Below are 6,378 nucleotides of genomic sequence, written 5' to 3' on the forward strand. Positions count from 1 at the left end.
GCTGGCCCCGGGAACACGCCCCCACCGGGCAGGGCGCCTGCAGAACGAGGAAGGCCGCCGGGTGGGCAAAAACCCTAGCCGGGCTCCTCTCCACCCCTACGTGGCAGCCCAGTTCTAAGGCCCCGGCGGGGGTTCCTGCTCTGTTGGCACCTGGTCTGGGGAGCACAGAGGGATTCGCCCCCGCCGGGAGGGGGGGGGGGGCGGGGGGGGGGGGAGGGGGCGGCGGGGGCGGCGTGGGGAGGGTGGTGGGGGGGCGGCTTTCAGACCCAGCCCCTCCCGCGGGCCTCACCCTGGCTGGCTCTCCTTCCGCCCACGGACGCCACCCAGGGAAACGAGCGCCACGGGGGTCCCCGCCTCGGGAATCGGGACTCCACCGGTGCCACCAGGCTGGCTGGCAAAACGTACAGGTCATGGAGACCCGGCCCAGGTTTCCGGGGAGCGTGGTCGCGCCCATCCAAGGATCGGTTCTCTGTCTGTGAAACGCAAAGCTTCCCGTGAACGGCTGGAAGTCGTGTGAAGAGAGAGTGTATGGAAGCCCCTGCCGGCGAGAAAAAGAGCCCCCGGGCGTGGGGTGTGCCGTCCCAATGGCCACCAGCGGGGTGGGGCGGGGCGGTCCAACCCACTGGCCTCAGGGTGGGCGTCCCCCGGGCCCCCCGCCCCGACTCCACGCGCACGGAAGGCGCGCCCGCTGCCCGGGCCCACAGGCGCTGGCCACAGTTCCCCGCGGGAACGCTTGGCGCCGCCGCGGGGATCTGCGGGCGCTCAGCCCGGCCCGGCCACCGGCCTCCGGGCTCCTCGTGTTGGTGCCCGGGGCCGGGGGGTGGGGGGGGTGGGGGGGGTGGGGGGGTGGGGGGGGGTGGGGGGGGGTGCGCCGCGGCCTCCGGGGCGGCGTGCCGCGCGACTCGGGCCTTGGACGCTGGTGACCTCGCCCGGCCGGGTGGGTCGGGAAGGGGGCGCCCCCGGGCCGCCTCGGAGGCTGGCCGGGAGCCCGACAGGCAGAGGGGCGCCGCCGCCCGGGGGAGCGAGGACGCCGGCCGCCCGGCGCCGGCTCGGGCTCTTGAGGCTGCCGGAGGCCACCTCTCGCGTCTACGGCCATACCACCCTGAACGCGCCCGATCTCGTCTGATCTCGGAAGCTAAGCAGGGTCGGGCCTGGTTAGTACTTGGATGGGAGACCGCCTGGGAATACCGGGTGCTGTAGGCTTTTTTCTCCCTTCTCCCTTCCCTTTTGCCTCGTGAGGCTTGTCCTCCAAGGACAAGCAGGAGCAGAGGCCGCCCGCGCCCTGGAACGCACGGCGTGTCAGTCTCTTTACAAAGGAATGGGGAATGGATTTGGGCCTGTTCCTCGGGGACTGTCCTGGATCTGGCCTTCGTGCCTGGGAATGGAAGTGGCCCCCGTCGTCGTCGCTGGGCTGGCAGGCGGGTCCCCTGGACCACAGCGGGCAGGGCCGGTCAGAACTTCTAAGCAGTTCTGTGTTTGTTTGTTGGCTTGCTTGCTTGCTTGTTTGAAGAAGCGGCGGTCAGCGCGGGGCCCTTTGGGAGGGCCGCCGTGTGAATGCGTCCTCTTAAGTGTTGGGCATCCTTGCTCACGTGCTCGCCTGTGGCGTGTGCTCACTACCGCATCGCCAGAGATGACACCGTGAGCACTGCACCCGACACCACAGCGCCTGAGGCCGGAGAACAGGTGGCCCGTGGGCAGGAACGTGTGCCACCCGAGTCTCCGGCCACATACGGGGCCCCTTGGTGCCCCGTTGAGGCTCTTAGGTGACTGTCACCTCGCTCCCACCTGCCTCTGTCCCTCAGCCGGCACCTCTCTCCCCATGGGCTCCTGTCCCCTCCACTCACGGAGGGCGCTCGGCCCAGGCCTCCGGCTGTCCCACCGGGACGCCCTCCTCCGTCGTCCCCTCACGACAGGCAGAACGTCCTGTCGCCGGACACGCCGGACTGCCTGGGCCGTCGCCCTCCTCTCTGGGCACCTGCACCCGTCTCTGCCGGCCCTCCCGCCCCACCTGACGGCCGGGGGCCGGAACGACCAGCTCACTCACGGTCCCAGTCCTTGCCATCCACACTCTGCCCCGAGGTGAGTCGGCACACGCTTCCCGGGCACGAGACGTGATCTCCCACTCGCTCCTCGGTGCCCGAGTCTACGCCGCGGCCCCACTCCCACCGCAGCGGCGGCCCAGGCCGCCGCTCCTTTCCCGGACCACCTCCCACCCGGCGTCCCTTCTCCAGGCAGCGGCCATCGTGGGAATCCTAAGGGAAGATCGGGGGACGCCGCTCTTCTGCCGGAGCCCCTCCCTGGGCGCTTGGACACGGGTCCGCTGGCCCTCGGAAGCCCGGCAGCTTCTGCGGAGCTCGGGCCTCACCCCCAGCCCCTCCCACCGGCGCCCCGCTCCGTTCCCGCCCCACGGGCCCCCACGCGCTGCTCTGACACTCCCGGGGGACCTCGGCCCGGTGGGCCCCCCGCGCCCGCCTGCGACCGCGCTCCCGCCAGTGCCGGCGGGCTCTGCTCCGCGCACGAGGCCGAGGCCGGCGCCTTCCGGGTCCCCGAGGTGGGCCGGCCGCGCGAGCCCAAGTCGCGCCGCGATCGCGCGCACGCCACCTGTGCGCTGCGGGCCCCGTTCCTCCTGCGGTGCGCCGAGCCGAGTCTCCCTGGCACGCTGAGTTCTGGAGTCCCCGGCTCAGCGGTCGTCCTCTGGGGCCTGGGACCCTCGTCCCCCAGCCCGACGCTCCCAGACCCCCACGGACCCTGCGGGCGCGCGCCGACGCGACGTGGACGGCCCCGTGGTCGGACTGCGTGAGGCGGAAGGGAGACGTGACCCCTTGTGCCGACCACCTCGGGCTGCGGGACAGCGCCGCCAAACGTCCGTGTTGAGACACGGCAGAGGGAAGGCAGGGGCAGGCGGTTCTGCGACCGGACCTGCGACTCGGGCGTGGACCCCGACCCACGGCGGGAAGGGAGGCGGCGGCGACCTGTCGCTTAGCGCGGACGATGCCTCGCCCGCCGGGACACACCGAGGGGCCGGGGCTCCCCTCCCTCCCGTTCCCGCGTCGGCTTCACCAGTGTAGGGGTCTGCCTCCCATTCTGTCTTAGGCATCCGGGACAAGGGGGCCCTACCTACCGTGCCGAAGACGTGGGCCTGGGCGCGCCGACCCACCGCTGTGGCTCGGCGGCGGGTTGAGCGTCCTCCGGCAAACCGCGAGGTCTTGGGGCGGTGCGGTCTGGGTCAAGGTCGTGGCGCGTGTGAACAGCGACCCCTTGACGTTTCTCCGTCACCACGGTGCTCTGAGGAAAGAGGGTGGACGGAGGAAGCTTTGCCATCCTTCCCCCCTTGCGGTGGTGCCTCTCTGTCCCCTGCTCCCGGAGTGGGTTCCCTTTCCCTCCGTGGCCGTGGCCGTGGCCGTGTGTGGCGCCGCCTCCCACACACGTCCGCGGCGGCGCGACCTCTGCCCGTGCGTTCCTTCCCTTTCGTGCGGGAGTTGACGTGCCCTACCATCCGCCCGTGGGGATCTCGGGGAAACACGCCGCCTCGCGAAAACGGTCCCAGGGTCCGAACGCACGCACGCTTTCCCATCACCCGGGAGGACGAAGGACGCCCCGGCCCAGGGAGCCCCACGGAGCAGCCTGGGCTCTGCCTTCCGCCTCAGCAGACGGACGCCCGTGGCTTTCCCAAAGCGGCCCCGCCAGCGACGTGGAAGGGTGGCGTGGGCCCCTCCTCGGCCTACCCGAACTCGGTAGTGTCTGCTCGAGTCTCTCTGCTAGCTGACGAGCAGGATTGTGATTTCAGCTGGCACGCCTCCCCCCCAACCCACCCCCCCCCCCCCGCCCCCCCGCCCCGGATCCTCCTGAGTTTGTCCACGTTCTTTCATCCGTTGACCGGCATTTCGACATCCCGGGGTTTCCAACGCGTTCATGAGTCCCCGTTGGAGAAAGGGGCAGGGAGAAGGAGAAAGTCCGGTTGGTTGTCCTACGTGACCGACGTGTTCCTCCATGGACTCTGGTCCGCGCCCCGAGGAGGGCCCGGACCCGCGACCTTGGCCTCGGCCTACCTACCGGGACGGCGCTCTAGCCCATCGGCCCGCCCGACCGGGGATGGCTGTCTCCACTCCTCTTCTCCGAAGGAATTGTTCCGGTCTCCCGTGCACGTCTCTGTCGGGTCCTCGTCGGTCTGTTCCTCAGGCATTTGTAGGGCTTCCTCTGCAGTCTGGGTATAAACGCCGGGAGAGGTGACCGGTGGCGAGTACGTTCTCGGCGGCTTACCCCTCCTTCACAGAAACTCCTAATCTCCTGCCGTCCAGCTGATTGCTGTGCTGGTTCACGCTTCCGTGTCCTGCTCACGAAACCTTTCGAGTGCCCCAGAGTTCTGAAGGGCTATCTATCCTCTTCCATCGTTTCCTGGAGACCTCGTTTGACCTTTGACCCCGAAGGTCTGCCATCCGTTCTGAACTGCTTCTTTGCTACGCTGGGAGGAAGGGCTCGAGATCACACACGAAGGCAGCTGGCTTCCCGTGGCCGCCCCCGTCACCACCCGCGGACCGTGACCGCGTGGCCTGTCGTCCACTACGGGTTCAGCCTTCGGCCCAAAGCACGTTTCTCTCCAGCACTTGGACCCGCGCCCTCTCTCCAGAGCGCCCTGCCTCTTGCCCCAGGACACTTGGCCCCACACGGGACCGCCTCCCCCCACCCCATCCAGGTCACTGACGGGCGAGAGCGAGAGGCTCTTGCACCTGCTTCCCGCACTCCAACCTGCAGGGGAGAGGAAGGGCACGTCCCCGCCGGCAGGTCCGTCCCTGCCTCGTTTCCCGGTGGGCAGACAGGGCCCCGTGACACCGCCTCGGCCCTCTATCCAGTCCGGAGGGCAAGTCTCTGTGACTTCAGAGAACCCAGCCGGGCTGGCCCCGGGAACACGCCCCCACCGGGCAGGGCGCCTGCAGAACGAGGAAGGCCGCCGGGTGGGCAAAAACCCTAGCCGGGCTCCTCTCCACCCCTACGTGGCAGCCCAGTTCTAAGGCCCCGGCGGGGGTTCCTGCTCTGTTGGCACCTGGTCTGGGGAGCACAGAGGGATTCGCCCCCGCCGGGAGGGGGGGGGGGCGGGGGGGGGGAGGGGGCGGCGGGGGCGGCGTGGGGAGGGTGGTGGGGGGGCGGCTTTCAGACCCAGCCCCTCCCGCGGGCCTCACCCTGGCTGGCTCTCCTTCCGCCCACGGACGCCACCCAGGGAAACGAGCGCCACGGGGGTCCCCGCCTCGGGAATCGGGACTCCACCGGTGCCACCAGGCTGGCTGGCAAAACGTACAGGTCATGGAGACCCGGCCCAGGTTTCCGGGGAGCGTGGTCGCGCCCATCCAAGGATCGGTTCTCTGTCTGTGAAACGCAAAGCTTCCCGTGAACGGCTGGAAGTCGTGTGAAGAGAGAGTGTATGGAAGCCCCTGCCGGCGAGAAAAAGAGCCCCCGGGCGTGGGGTGTGCCGTCCCAATGGCCACCAGCGGGGTGGGGCGGGGCGGTCCAACCCACTGGCCTCAGGGTGGGCGTCCCCCGGGCCCCCCGCCCCGACTCCACGCGCACGGAAGGCGCGCCCGCTGCCCGGGCCCACAGGCGCTGGCCACAGTTCCCCGCGGGAACGCTTGGCGCCGCCGCGGGGATCTGCGGGCGCTCAGCCCGGCCCGGCCACCGGCCTCCGGGCTCCTCGTGTTGGTGCCCGGGGCCGGGGGGTGGGGGGGTGGGGGGGTGGGGGGGGGTGGGGGGGGTGGGGGGGGGGTGCGCCGCGGCCTCCGGGGCGGCGTGCCGCGCGACTCGGGCCTTGGACGCTGGTGACCTCGCCCGGCCGGGTGGGTCGGGAAGGGGGCGCCCCCGGGCCGCCTCGGAGGCTGGCCGGGAGCCCGACAGGCAGAGGGGCGCCGCCGCCCGGGGGAGCGAGGACGCCGGCCGCCCGGCGCCGGCTCGGGCTCTTGAGGCTGCCGGAGGCCACCTCTCGCGTCTACGGCCATACCACCCTGAACGCGCCCGATCTCGTCTGATCTCGGAAGCTAAGCAGGGTCGGGCCTGGTTAGTACTTGGATGGGAGACCGCCTGGGAATACCGGGTGCTGTAGGCTTTTTTCTCCCTTCTCCCTTCCCTTTTGCCTCGTGAGGCTTGTCCTCCAAGGACAAGCAGGAGCAGAGGCCGCCCGCGCCCTGGAACGCACGGCGTGTCAGTCTCTTTACAAAGGAATGGGGAATGGATTTGGGCCTGTTCCTCGGGGACTGTCCTGGATCTGGCCTTCGTGCCTGGGAATGGAAGTGGCCCCCGTCGTCGTCGCTGGGCTGGCAGGCGGGTCCCCTGGACCACAGCGGGCAGGGCCGGTCAGAACTTCTAAGCAGTTCTGTGTTTGTTTGTTGGCTT

The 6,378-nt window shown here is 70.4% G+C and overlaps 2 non-coding genes across 2 annotated transcripts; both read left to right on the top strand.

Moving 5' to 3' along the window:
- Positions 1-1,084: 1,084 nt before the first annotated feature.
- Positions 1,085-1,203, top strand: LOC128779492 (5S ribosomal RNA). Its single transcript, XR_008425466.1, has one exon. It is a non-coding gene; the product is annotated as a 5S ribosomal RNA (ribosomal RNA).
- A 4,769-nt stretch (positions 1,204-5,972) lies between these two features.
- On the top strand, positions 5,973-6,091 carry LOC128779493 (5S ribosomal RNA). The gene has a single exon (XR_008425467.1). It is a non-coding gene; the product is annotated as a 5S ribosomal RNA (ribosomal RNA).
- The last annotated feature ends 287 nt before the right edge of the window (positions 6,092-6,378 follow it).

Source organism: Desmodus rotundus, chromosome 10 (genome assembly GCF_022682495.2).
Source record: "Desmodus rotundus isolate HL8 chromosome 10, HLdesRot8A.1, whole genome shotgun sequence".
In the NCBI taxonomy this organism is placed as follows: domain Eukaryota; kingdom Metazoa; phylum Chordata; class Mammalia; order Chiroptera; family Phyllostomidae; genus Desmodus; species Desmodus rotundus.